Source organism: Electrophorus electricus, chromosome 18, assembly GCF_013358815.1.
Source record: "Electrophorus electricus isolate fEleEle1 chromosome 18, fEleEle1.pri, whole genome shotgun sequence".
Lineage (NCBI taxonomy): Eukaryota > Metazoa > Chordata > Actinopteri > Gymnotiformes > Gymnotidae > Electrophorus > Electrophorus electricus.
In genome coordinates, this window is record NC_049552.1 from 12,467,830 (window position 1) to 12,482,484 (window position 14,655).

Below are 14,655 nucleotides of genomic sequence, written 5' to 3' on the forward strand. Positions count from 1 at the left end.
TCGGATTGAGATTTATCCGAGCCAGTCAGCCATTAAGAGACGAGGCCGCACGAGTCAACTATGGGTGGGGCAGCAGTGCCACTAAATGCTGCCTCCCCAGTAAGGCTCCCAGCTCAACAGACCAATCAGTGCTCTGGCAGAGGTGGGCCTGATCTGATTTAACCAATCACCCGAACTCCTACTTGAGAAGAGCTGCTCCGTTGGACCTAAATCACTCGAGAGGTTGCAAACTGTATTCTAGTAAGACACAGGACACAGGTTTTGACAGCCATGATTCTGGGCTCCGGATGAAGAGATTCTTAGGAATGTCACACTTCCGAGGATTCTCCCCAAGCCAAATCCCGTATGTCTTGGCGCTGCAAAATTTGCTTTCTTTGTCATATTTTGGAGGCTCGAAGGGGAGATCGCTAAAAACGAGCAGGGCTTACCATCCGGAGGTGCGGCATCACTATAACATGCGCCCCTTCGCAACTATCCCTTTCTGGATCTGTTTTCCGCGACCTCACTTCTCCGTACCGGCTCCAGCGCGAAACCGCCGCTTTGCGTACCTCGTCTGCCACGTCCTCGTTGTCCCTTCTCCCAAAATAAAGGAAGTGTTTGTCTGTTTTTCTTTGCTGGCTGTTTTAGCGTATCCCGTAAGTGAAGGCTGGCTTAGCAGCGGCGTGCACGTCGCGTGGAACTCTCCGGAGGAGAGGAGCCAAACTCGACTCACCTGCTACGCCCGGTGCGGGTGGAGGTAACAACCACGGCCTCGCTCGCATACGTTGGTTACTGCTGTAGCCCCTTTCACTTGCCAAAACTTCGAGGACTTTCCGTCACATTTCGGTGCCCGCCGCACGGCGGCTTTCCAGCCGAAGCCAGTTCCCTGGATGTTCCCAGGATGCCTCCTTGGGCTTCATAAAACTCCGTCACCGTTGCAGTGTCCGCCGCTGTCTCTCGGCAGGCTCAGAGCCAAACGCTTCCCCGGGCAGTGACGAGTTAACTGCGTTGAGGACGGGTGGGGTGTGGGGGTTTGGTGGTGGAGTCCCCTTGATCAATTCTGCGCTGTGCCTTCTGGAATTTTATTTTAAAATGGTTAGGGAGAAAGGACCTGCTCATTAGCTCGCTTGTTAATCAGCTCAATAGCTCCAGTCACTAACTGTCACAGGAGTGATTGAAATTGGCGCTATTAGAAAGACTTTCCTGACATGTCAACAGCAGACAGACTTAAGGACCAGTTATGATGGACACTGACCCATCCCGAAATTCATTTGTTTTATATCTAACCACCGACAGAGCGGGAGGCCTGTGTGTTGGAGAATTAAGGATGCGACGCAAAGGAAAGAAAGATGTGAAACAATGAATGTATGAAGGTATATTTATATAGCGCCTTTCAAGGAACCCAAGGTCTCTTTACAGTCCACTCACACAGCTTTTACATCCGCCGGTGAGACGCGGCAGCCAATTACGCACCAGCGTACTTGCAACTAGAAACCTCAGACCCCTGGGGGACTGAATCAGCTATATAGGGAGGGGACAGAGGACAACACTCAGAACACAGCACCATCCAACTGTGGGCATCCTGTCACACAGTCATTCACACTTGGACAACTTCATTAGGGTAGTCATCACTGGGCATTCATATACACACACAAAGTAGTGTTTCTCCACGAATTCTCCATGAGTTGGTATCCCAGCCTACACAACTCTCGGCCCTGGTGACCCCCCCCCACTGCTCTCAGGTAAGTCTTCCGCACAGGGCCGGGTTTCCCAAAAGCAGCGTAAAACAAAGATCATCTTTTAAAATGTAGAGTGGGTATTACATTGAACACACACTCATCATTTAAGATGATCTTAACACCACGACGATTTGGGGACTGATGGGTGACTGTCCCAAGGCAATGTCCCGGGACTACGTCCCGGGGAGTCTTTCATGATCAAAATCTGGTGCGCACTGTGATTTTGCCCTTTCGACAAATTTATTCAAATGATCATGATTTCCAGGTCGGGAGGTGAAACAAAAACGATATCCCATTATCCCATCAGATAATCCCATCCGATAATCTGGTACTACGAGAGCAGAAACAGGCCAATCCTGAACTGCACAATTCGCTCACGATGGTGCTGATTTTTTCAAACATGTTTGATTTTCACAACTGAAACTGTGAGCGACTCCCCTATGAGTGAAGATCGGCAACACAGTGCGTGAGCAGATGAGCTCCAACCAACATCAGCCTAGTTAACAAATGGCAAAGGAATCAGTCCTTGCCTGCGTTCCGTGCTCCAGCAAAGGAAGGGAAAGGCACGTGCGTCTACAATGTCTCACGCTTATTCAGACGAGACTCGGGGTGCGGGAGGTTTGGTTTTTTTTTGTTTTTTTTACCCATATGTGCGTCAATCTGATATAGGAGACCCGACATTAAGTGTGCTCAGATTTTTACGTTGGCTGCGATTTTCAAAATCCCGTAGCGAGTGCTTAACAACGACGCGTATATCCGCGGAGACCTAACGCTAAGCACGAGATGTGCTCCGATTTTCAAATCTTAAGGTTTTTTCGAATCCTGTAGCATGTACCAGGCTTACAACACATTTTAGCACGCAAGGTGAGGAGGGCGAAACTCTCCCTGCGTACGTTCATTTGAATTTAAATGTAAACTAATAAAGATCCCGCACCAATTGCCTATTTTACACAGATCTATAGGACTGGATTAGGATAGGGAATTCCAAACCTTAGGAAAGCCGCACGGGGGGAATGAACTTCTGTCCTAACCGCCCCCTCCAAACTGTCTTAAAAATAAGAGGCCGCGGAAGGTTTTAGAGTAAGCGGTTTTCGTGAGCACTAGCCACACCGCTGGCAGCTCTCAGAGGGTTGTGTTAATGGAGTTAATGGAATACTTTACTGGCTCCAGGACACTGGATGCGGAACTCGGTATTCTGTCATGGAACACTGCTTACACTCACTGTCCAACTGTCAGCGTGGAAAACGCCCCTCTGCTTCCTCCCTTTCCCTGTTGGCCTTGCTGTTCATTGTGGAGACTATGCGAAGGTCACCGGCCAGCACAGACTGTTGCTGATATATCAGCACTTGTTCCTTGAGAGTAATTAGACTAGACTCAGTCTGGAGTATGTGTGCATATGGCATTCTACCAAGACAAAAGGGGTTTTTAATTAATTATTTTAAATTCCCTTTGTTTTTTTTTTTATGTAGGTATGTGTGTATATGTGTGTGAATATATATATATATATAAAAAAATCCTCACTCACCCTCCTCCTCCAGGCGGGGTCTCTTTTTCCTTCAAGCTCAGGATCTCCTCTGGGAGCTTGAGGCAGCTGGTCCTGCATAGTCTCTTAGCTTCCCAGGACTGCGCTCCTCTGGACAGAGATCTCAGACGCTGTTCCTGGGATCTGCTGGAGTCTGCTGGAGGGGTTCACAGCCCCTAGTGCTCAGATCACTACGGGAAACAGTGTTTCCTTCACCCTCCGCATTTTTTCCAGCGCTCCTCTCATCTCTTGCTACATCTATCACTACGGCCCTCTTCCGCCGTTGGAGTTTAGGTGCATGTCCTTTGTTATTTGTCACTACCAAACGATCAAGCCCTTTGTGACTTTGGAACGCGTGCCGGGAGCAGGGGACAGCGCTAACGGTATGCTTCAGGACCGGGGGAGGCTGGACGGGTGTGTGTGGAGGATGAGGCTTTAGTGTGGCGCGCAGAGTTCGGGTGAGGTGAACCGTACTGACTCGGGCCCAAGGCGAAGCCGAGTCTTCTGTTCTTCATCAAAGGAGCCCGACAGAAAACTCTCAGACTTGTTTTGGATGTTTGGAATGTTCCTACAGGAAGCAGCAGCTCCGCTGACAGGTGAGATTAACACTTGAATGACTCGAGCTCTCGTCGGCTACAGTGGGGTTTTTTTTGTTCGCTTCCCCCCCCCCCCAGCTGGGTGAAGCGCTGAGATCGCGGCGGGTCAGAAGTGCATTGTGCCATTGTGTAGTACCATTAAAGCAGTGTCCGGGCGTGTCCGAGGACGCGACATCAGTGGTCACACAATTCTGCTCTTCACAGATTGCACGCGCGCGCGTGTGAAATATGGGAAATGTGGATGGCGGATGGATAAAAGCACGCAGGGGTGTCTCTTATGGCGAGTGGAGAGGACAGGCCACAGAGCAGCAAGCTTTACTGCCTTTCTCCGTTTAAACGCAACACCTGAAGCAGCTAATATGCGATTAGCTAAATTACAAGGACTCCGGTCTCTCACCAGTCTAGTCTACACCACTCTCTCCTTTCTTCGCCGTTCCTTTAATTACGCAGCTAGCAGGGGGCTCAGATCATGCCCATCTGCTTTAGGTGGTCCCCAGATATTCAATACACCCAGCCAGTCAGTAGTTCCTTTTGTCTTTTAAGCCCACACGCCAACACAAAACATGGAAATGATGTGTATGCAGTGTATCTCAATCAATCAATCTCTCTCTCTCTCTCTCTCTCTTCCCATCGTGTTTGCTGTCGGCTGACCTGTGGTTCTGTTTCCTGTCTGTCTCCCAGGTAAGCCCCTTCTCTTCAGCTTTCCTTTGTGCGCTGTGTGTTCTCTCTGCAGGCTTCTGTCCAACAGGTTTCTGCAAACATACACCTGACTTTCAGATGAACCCCCCCCCCCCCCCCCACAGACACCCCACCCAACCCCCAGCCCGAACGCTCATGCAAGGAAACAATAAATGTTACAGATGGGAAAGACGTGTGTGTCCCTGTTGGAGTTTGTTTTCTGATTAGTAATTTTCAGGAGATGACAGCTGGCAGTTACTAGATATGGTATAATATTTAATTACTGTATAATGCAGAAAAATAGAAGCCCCGGAAAACACAATTGCAAATTTTTTTTTTATTGCTCCTGGGTGTCAGAGGAACCCTCCTAAAGAGTTCTCTTTGAAGATTAAAACTTAAGATCGAAGCCCTTCAGGAGACTTCTCAAGGACACTTAACTTGTCTGTGCTCACATGGGTCTTTAATGAAAGAAGATGTATAAATGTTTTGAGTTTTTTTTCCCTTTTTCATCTTGAAGGGGGTGGGGGTGGTAACATGCTATTCCAAAACTTTCTACCTACTTTTGTTTCTTGGTGCTCATCGTCCCTCTAAAAAAGACAGACGACTTGGGTACATAAGAGGGAATTAGATTAGGCAATCTCCTGCTGTCATTCAGTATTAATAAACAGCCGTTCAAGGTAATCCGGTGACACCGGGAACTTCCATTGTCATGATTTCACAGCATTCTGGATTTCCATAAACTCGGATGATGCCGATTGCACTAAGACAGCCCATGTCAGACAGCTTAGCACGTTCGACGTCTTTATCACCATCTCTCCCCTCTCTGTTGAATGCGCTTGGTGGAGGTCCTGCCCCGTGTTAACGCTAGCTCCGTTTAGCGGCGTGTTTGCGGCCCGTCGGCGAGGTTTGACTGGGAGCGGACGGTATGTTGCCCCCTTAGCATTAGCGGGTTTTGTTGGCGCCGGCTTTGATCTGTGTGCCATCTGTCAGTCGCACTCATGTGCGACTCGAGCTCCACGTACGAGAAAACGACTAGACGCTCGTCGAAGCTGCTCTCAGAAAGACTGAGGAGAGAGTAGGCTTATCTTGAAAAGGCGAATGAGTTTTCCAAGCAATAAATAAGCAGTAAACCACTTATGAGAACATTTAGCTGTGAGACCACAAGCACACCCAAATATCAAGAGAGGCACACTGATATGACAACCTGGACACTTCACAAAGATCTTTTCAGCAGTAGCATCAGAAAACAAGCTGACGTTTGCCCGACTGCACCGCCACAGTAGAATGGGCAATTCGCTACTGTGACCATTACCATCTTAACTTTACCTGTTACTGTAGCCATTATCATCTTAGCTTTACCATCTTAACTTTAACTGTTACTGTAACCATTACCATCTTAGCTTTACCATCTTAACTTTACCTGTTACTGTAACCATTATCATCTTAGCTTTACCATCTTAACTTTAACTGTTACTGTAACCATTACCATCTTAGCGTTACCTGTTTCTGTGACCATTACCATCTTATCTTTACCATCTTAACATTACCTGTTACTGTAACCATTACCATGTTAGCTTTACTATCTTAACTTTACCTGTTACTGTAACCATTACCATCTTAGCTTTACTATCTTAACTTTACCTGTTACTGTAACCATTATCATCTTAGCTTTACCATCTTAACTTTACCTGTTACTGTAACCATTATCATCTTAGCTTTACCATCTTAACTTTAACTGTTACTGTAACCATTACCATCTTAGCGTTACCTGTTTCTGTGACCATTACCATCTTATCTTTACCATCTTAACATTACCTGTTACTGTAACCATTACCATCTTAGCTTTACCATCTTAACTTTAACTGTTACTGTAACCATTATCGTCTTAGCTTTACCATCTTAACTTTACCTGTTACTGTAACCATTACCATCTTAGCGTTACCTGTTTCTGTGACCATTACCATCTTATCTTTACCATCTTAACATTACCTGTTACTGTAACCATTACCATCTTAGCTTTACCATCTTAACTTTACCTGTTACTGTAACCATTACCATCTTAGCGTTACCTGTTTCTGTGACCATTACCATCTTATCTTTACCATCTTAACTTTACCTGTTACTGTAACCATTACCATCTTAGCTTTACCATCTTAACTTTAACTGTTACTGTAACCATTATCGTCTTAGCTTTACCATCTTAACTTTACCTGTTACTGTAACCATTATCATCTTAGCTTTACCATCTTAACTTTAACTGTTACTGTAACCATTACCATCTTAGCTGGTTATTTATGTGATTGACAGACACTCCTCCTGGCTCTGATTGGTGGATTCTTGCACATCTCATTAAGAGGACTACGTGTAGCCAGAAGATATTTTTACGCAGATTATCTCTCTCATGTACTACTGTCAGGACATTGTGACAGTTTTAGTAAATATGGCAAAGTTATTTATGTACGAGTTGCCTACTGCGGTCAAAGTAAGCACGCGGTGTGTGTGTGTGTGTGTGTGTGTGTGTGTGTGTGTGTGTGTGTGTGTGTGTGTGTGTACATGTGTATGTGACTGGAGCATGGCTCTTACAGATATTGATGTACTACACTGCCAGTGTTTTGTGGATAAATCTCAGGGAGGATGGTAAGAGACTGCAGCAGAGGATGACCATAAGGAGAAGTAGTGCATGTTACCCTTAATAACAACCATCACATCCTATCTGGGATTATAGTTATTACTCCCTTCACTCAAGCCTGCTTACTCTCATAAGATATTTCCTGTTCAGTACACACTTTAATTTCTGCTGCTGCAGCAGCTGCACGTGTGTGTGCGCGCGTGCATGCGTGTGTGCGCACGTGCGTGCGTGTGTGTGCGCGCGCGTGCATGCATGCGTGTGTGTGCGTGTGCACGCATGCATGCGTGTGTGTGCGCGCGCGTGCATGCGTGCGTGTGTGTGTGCGTGCATGCGTGCGTGTGCGGAATGTTTGTCTCATATAAAGACTGCATTGTAGCATTTTGGTGATTTTGGCACAGAAATCTCTCTTCTTTCAGTGTTCCTGTCTGTAGCCGTTTCCTTGCCAGACACCCCACAAAGCCCCCCACCCTCCACTCCATTCCCAGCTTTTTCTTGTTCCATTCCTTTATTCTTTAATCTGTCACTTATCTCCTCTGTGCACTGGATGTGAGCGGACGGCCAGCAGCGGGCCGGTTGTTCCGGCTGGCGCTCCTAGGTCCACTTCACCTGCTTCCCACTGATCATATCGTTTACTCTGGCAGCCTCAGAACCTCGTGCCATAGGCTGCTTTGATTCGAAAGGCCTTCCCAATACTGGGCCTGAATCCGAATCAGGTCCCTTCTTGCAAATGTAGCACGCTTCAAATGCCTGAGAGACTGACCCTGCATTGCACACACTCTGGGGTATTCAGTCTTCGGTCTCCACAGCGCCAAAAACTGAGCAATGTCCTTAACCCCACCCTTCTCTACCCGCCAGAGACACACACACACACACACACACACACACACACAAACCTTAAATAGAATGTAAAACTGCACATCCTCTTTGCACAGAGATTATAAATAAACGCTGGCAGTGCTTAACACAACTTAATTTAGCTCCCGTTGCCTTCGCTTAAACTTCTAGGTGCTGGAAATGGATTTATTTTTTTTAATTCAGTCAATCCTGCACGTACAGAGACCTGCAGCGGTTATTCTTCGTGAGTAGGCGTGATTTTACTCGGAAAGGCCTAGCAGACTGTTATGGGGATTTATTTCAAGTTTATTTGTCCTTAAGAGAACATCTTTAGTGTTCAGAGAGCTGGTGTAGGAAGAGATGTGTCGGGCCAGGCCGTGCAAGTGGAAAGGCATGTACTTGCAGTCCTCCCGGGCGGGGCCCTGCCTTGCTCAATCATGCCTCACTGGGGAAATGGGCCACGTCTGTCTTGGGTGTTCTCAGGCTGGGTTATGTCACCGGACCGGAACCAGCACAGCATGCGTGCAGGTGAAGGAGATAGGCTCCCGGATTTCGGAGGCGCAAGCTGTCAGGAGCTTTTGATATATATATTTGCCTATTCCTCGTTATTGGATGTGGAGGTGTGTGTGGGCAGGCGGAGCAGGGCGGAGCAGGGCGTGAATGAGGAACATGGCTGCCACACCCAGCGCAGCGGGCGTTAAACAAGCCATTGGGTGGTTGTGCACGGATCCAGTGTCCTCGGTGGCCCACTGAGAGCCGCACCTGAAGGTCCGCATGACCCCCTTCTACTCGTTAAACATCTGAGCTGATACTAGGGTTGTGTGTGTGGTTGTGTATGCTGGTGTGTGCACATGGTTGTCTGTTGCCCCCATTTATGGTCATTGGCTGTGCGTGCGTGTGTGTGTGTGTGTGTGTGTGTGTGTGTATGTGTGGGGGGGGGTGTAAACATCCAACACACAGACTCAACACATGTTCGCACACTTACAAATGCACCCAATGCACAAAGTCTTCAGGTGCATCACCAAGCACTGTATCTCCACTGAGCATATGGGTTCAAAAGTGGTCACTCATGCCGTTTGTTAAAGTTATCACACACACAGACTTGGTAGAATCATGGGAGGGGTTAGAGATCCTCGGACAAGCTCTTGAGCAGTTATTGGACAGCCTAGAGAGGCCTTATGGATATGGAGGCAACGTGGAAAGAAGAAGACACACACACATGCGTGAGCAACATTCTCATGTTTATTTTATAGATGCTTGTGCATCCAGCTTTTAGTAGATATGGTCCACAAGAGTGCAGAGAGGTCGAGAAAGAAAAAGTAAATGGGCGTTATCTGGCGGAAAGCCAAATGTCCGAATTGATTGACGATGCCGTGAGGGATGAGGACTGAGTAAACGTCGAGGCTTCCTTACATCCTGCCCTGCATTCTGTTACCTTTGACCTCTGACCTCAGGCAAGACTGAGCAAGTCCCATCAATGTCTAAGCACATAAAGCTAAGTAATAGAATCCAGGCAGTGCACGGTGTGCGCCATTATATGCACGTGCGCACACACACACACACACACACACAAACACACACACACAAACACACACACAAAAGTTAAATAAGACGAGGGGCAACCTCATTACCTGTTTGAATCTTTTGACTCCCTGTTACGCTGAGTGTCTCGCTGTCCCTCCCTGAGCTCGGCTGACAGCTCCCCAGACGCCCGTCTAAGGAAGGGCCAAGATTGATGCCCAGCCCCCCCTCAACACACACACACACGCCCCGCCAGCGGTATTAATACTTAATGCTCCGTCGGCCTCAAGCCTCCCATGAAAAATTCATCCCAATATGAAATAGTGATGAACGCTGATGGAATGAAATCTGCTAATTTGACTCCGGCGTCCCTCATATTGCGGCTTCATGAATACCGTATGTTCGCTCACGAGAGGATTGAGGGACAGGGGACGGTGCGGTGGGGTGCGGTGGGGTGCGGTGGGACGGGGATGGGTGGGCGGCAGGGAGGTGTGTGATGTGTCCTGTGTATTGTACAATTAGCAATATTTTTCATGGAAATGTCACAAAAACCAAAATAATTGTGTAGTACATGTATATGTTACTGATGTTATTGTGTGGACCATGAAAACACACTTGGAAGTTGGGAACTTGGCTGTCCAAGAAAATAATTGTAAGAAAATGACCCTGCGTTCATCTACAGTAGGTGTTTACTGGCGTTGTTCAGTGGTATGGCCCATCAGTATGTAGTCTTCACTCAGTACTCAGTACATCAACACTGAACGTGTGCGCCACATTAACTAGCGAAAGCCGCCCACTGTGCTGCCTCTTCAGTGCGACTATTATAGTCCCATCGCTGGCAGGTGGGGACCTACTGGTCTTTCCTGTTTGGTGACAAAGGGAAAAAACAGCAGTTTACAGTGAACAGCAATGGCGTCTGAGGTGCTGACGAGCGTTTAGCACTCGGGGCTCGAAGGTATGTTCTGCAGTCGGCGTCACCGTGCAGACTGGCGGAGTTGTACTGTTGGAGGTGTTGGCCTGATCATTCTCAAAGGAGAATTTGCAGACCTGGCCTTCTGGTGTAGGTTTTTTTTTTGTTTTTTTTTTCCCTGTTTTTTTTTTTTTTTTTAAGGAACGCTCGCAGTCAACATGCTAACGCCGCTAATAATCAGCAGTGCATATGTTCAAGTTCAGAAAGCCAAAGTCGTGCTAAGGCTACGCGTCTGCGGGAGTCGGTTTCCGCTTATTAACTCTCCCGAGCTGTCCTGAGCTAATTAACAAAATCTGTTAGTTGGAACCGAAACCTGTGAAGTAAGTCTGCTTTCGCAACCTGAAATGTCCACCTCTGCTAATAATGAATGCGAGCCAGTAGGAACCAGGACCAGTTAGTAGTATGCAAAGTAGATGACGATAATTGGTCGGTTTAGGGGTAAAATAGGCCTTTGCAATGAAATAATAATCTGTTGTTTTATGATGACGACTGGATTTTTGTTCTGATAAAAAGCTTCACCGACGTGCTGGCTCGTCTCTCTCATTTCTCATGTCTTCAACCTCTGCTTATTACTGCAACGATGGCTTCATCCTCTCCATGCTCTCAAGCAGCGCGTGGGGTCTTGCACACCGAGACAGGCAAAGCTCGTCGCCAACGTGGATGGCCGGCGGCGTGACCCGCTTTCGACCCCGCCGCCGCTCTCTCTGACTCTCCGGCACGGAGCCCGCAGCGGGCCGAAATGAGCGGCTGCTCCTCTTGGCTTGAGCTGCCACGCGAGCTGTTAACGACATGCGCTCAGGTGGTCTCTTTGATTCAGTGCCGAGGCCTTTTGGCTTGTTTCGCCATCGCCTTTCAGTGCGGGCGCGCCATGCCATGGTCAGAAATCTGGAGTCTGCCCCCCCCCGCGGGGGCTGAAGATCTACCTGCAGCGGACACCTTTGACAAAGCAGGCTGCCGTCAGCTCATTCCTGTTCGTTTTAGTATTCTGAAAGCAGGGTTTCTCACTCACATACACACACACACACACAATTATCTCACTTGAGAAATGGTCTCCTCTTCAATTCCATCTCTTTAGATGATATAATGATCATCACGTTTGCTATGACATTGTTTTAGACGTTACACAGCGTCTTACAGCATTTCACATTAAGCACTTTTTCTCATATTATCACCGAGCTGCGTTTATATTTAATAGTAGCGACCGCTTTGATCAGACGAGGGCGATTTATTTCCGAACTGAGCCGCTGCCTCGTAACCTCGCAGAGTCGCTCTGTCCCGCCTGAGCGAAGCGGCTAACGGCTGTGCCTTTATCACGAAGGCGTGAGCCCCTCGCCGCGTTGCAACCGATGGAAGGATGCCGTTTCCGGAAGAGTACTTCGGTTTCGGAGGCGGCCCGTCGCTCTCGGGACATGCCTCGGCGCGATCTGCCTGCTCCTGCCTACGTTCAGAAAGGTCTCTCTTCCAAAGTCTGCTTGGCCGGGTCCGACGTGGGGCCGGGATTAAGCCTGGAGCAGCTCTCTGCAGAACCTCCGGGTCCGACCCAGAAAGCCAGGACTAACCTTGGGGGGATGTTCCAAAGCCGGATCCATCTGGTTTGCGCGGGAAGGGTTCTGCCTGTATTGATTTCGTAGAACGTACGTACATGAGGCTGTGTTGACACGGCATGTCCCGGAGATCTTGATGCAATGTGGCGTGACCTTATAAGGCTCCATAAAGCCACATGCTTGTGCTGTTTGCTCTGGACTGGACGGGTTGTGGGCGGGGGAGTGAGCGAGAAAAAGAGAGACGGAGGGAGACATTGGGAGCACTGTTGATTGCCCCAGCAGGCTGTGCTGAACGTGGCTGGATATGAAGTGGATTTAGCCCTCAGGAGGCTTTTGGCTGCCTTGCACTGTGCTCCAGACCCTGCTACCTTCACACTAACACGCACGGATTAACACGATCGCGTGCACGGGTGTGTGTGCGTGCGTGCATGTGCACAGGACACGCAAACGCACCTCGCCAGAGAGACGAGATCCGTGCCTGGGCGACTGCTCACGCATGCAGAGCTGGTGGATGGGTCCGTGCCAGCAGGCCATGCCTCCATTTACCGCATGACCAGGGCCTCACGTCTGTAGGGTCAGAGGAGCAGGGGTAGGCGCATCTGGGATGGGGAATGAGGAAGAGCATTCCACACACACACACACACACACACACACACACACACTCCAAGAAGCTATGGTACACCCTGGGTCCTAATGAGCAATTGCCCCTCCAGATCATCATAACCTTCTCGCCGTGGGTGTGTGTGCGTGTGTGTGTGTGTGTGTGTGTGTGTGTGTGTGTGTTCTTTATGTCTCTACGGGTAACAAATAGAAATACAAGGGCAAATCCTTTTCCTAAAGAGTTGAACTAAATAAATAAACACAGGGCTGAAGCAGAGGCGGGTGTGTCCCTTTTCCCGCGTGCCTTTGGTTGCTTTAAGCTTCGCAGGTCCTCAGGTTTTATGTCTCCTCTCAGGAGCCACTAAACCACGGCGGGGGAGGGCGCAAAAATGACTTTCAAATAAGTTCCCAGCAGTCCGCGCTGGAGATGTGAGGCAGATGCAGCCCAGAGGGCGACGCCGGATGGCGAGGCCACCGTGTGTGTGTGTTTGTGTGTGTGTGTGTGTGTGCGTGCATGTGCATGTGCCTGCGATGCATGCATTTAATAACAAAAGAAAAATCAGTGGCCGATCGAGCGTCTTTGAAACCGCATTCGGGTCTGGCCACGAGTCAAACCTCTAGAAAGACTGCGGCTTCCGGAATCTTCCTCTCCTTACGGTCCCCACCACCACCTGTAAGAGCAGCAGAGATCTAATCTACCGAGCTCACAGCCAAACCACAGCAGTTTTTTTTTTAATGGGTCTTTTTTTTTTGTTGGGCGTGTGTGTGTCAAGGGGAGGGGGTGAGATTTCATAAGATTTTGTTTAATCACCGTGAGAGAAGTCATATGGTGTTAAAAAAAATTTAATTAAAAAACAAAAAAGGAAACAGGAGAGAGGGGCCTGAGGGAGAAGAAATTGAGCCATTACTCCAGTCTGAGATATGTGCAGTCTGTCAGGGCTTAAATATTGCAGAAGATATTGCATAACCGTCGCTAGACTTCATACCGGTTGTATAATTCCACAGAGTCCCGCGCAAGTTCACTGGTATGGGGTGCACGGGGACGGCTGCTTCAGGACTCGCGTGCGTACCGACCCCCAACAAGGACCGTCTGTTACGCGAAATCTCAGAAGCTCAGGGCCCGGATGGCAGCGCTAGCGTTCCCGATCTGGGCGCAGAGGGAGTTACTGGAAGGCGGCTTTAAAAGAGCTCCCCGCTCCGCCCGCCTTTTCCCAGACTCCTCTTTCCTTCCATACGGAGCTGGCGTAGAAACGCGCCGTCGGCTTTTCCGTGACCCGGGGCCCTCTGATCGCGTCCGGAGCGAGCGTCCTCTGTCCTTCTGCTTGGCTTGACTGCGAGGCCTGACTGTGTTTCGCAGGTGATGTGCGATCAGAGTGGAGCAATAAACGGACTTTGGATTTGGGTGTGTGGACATTTGGGTCTGGTTTTATTCACTTATTTGTGTGTGTGTGTGTGTGTGTGTGTTTTGGTCTAGATACTCCCTTAAAGAACATCACTGTTGTGGTAAACACCGAACGGTCTCTATAGTGACTTCTTGTCATCTCATTTACATAATCATCGTTGCATCCGATTTCTTTTCGAATTGGCAGCAGAAATGTAATGGAAACATTTTTACCGATCCCATTTATCGCCATTTTCTCCTTTTTAATGCTTTCAAAGCGCGCTTTCTAGTCATGCTTGCTTCTTTCTCCGGGGCGGCGGATACCGACGATGTCTCTGTCTGCAGCGCTCCACGCTCCCGCTGCTCTGAGTGGCACTGAGGTGTATGTACGGGGCGCACCATGACGAATGGACATTTCTTTCGGCCATTTTGAAACCTGTGTGCGTGTGCGTGTGTGTGTTTGTGCCCGCATGTCTTATTGTGGCCATGCACAGACAACAAATGGCATTTTTGCCCTGTGGCATTTTTAAGCTTTTTTTTGTAGCTTTTGAAGGGAGAGCTTAAAATATGTAAAAAGGCTTTATGGCTGCTAGACCCTAAGCGTCATAATTGTATAACCCACCCCCCCCCCACACCACCACTGTGTTGTTGCCGGCTAAGCC

General features: G+C 48.6%; 1 protein-coding gene across 2 annotated transcripts in view; it reads left to right on the forward strand.

Moving 5' to 3' along the window:
• The window catches only part of hs6st1a (heparan sulfate 6-O-sulfotransferase 1a), a 77,737-nt gene that overhangs the window by 24,232 nt on the left and 38,850 nt on the right, over positions 1-14,655 (forward strand). The window lies entirely within an intron of this gene.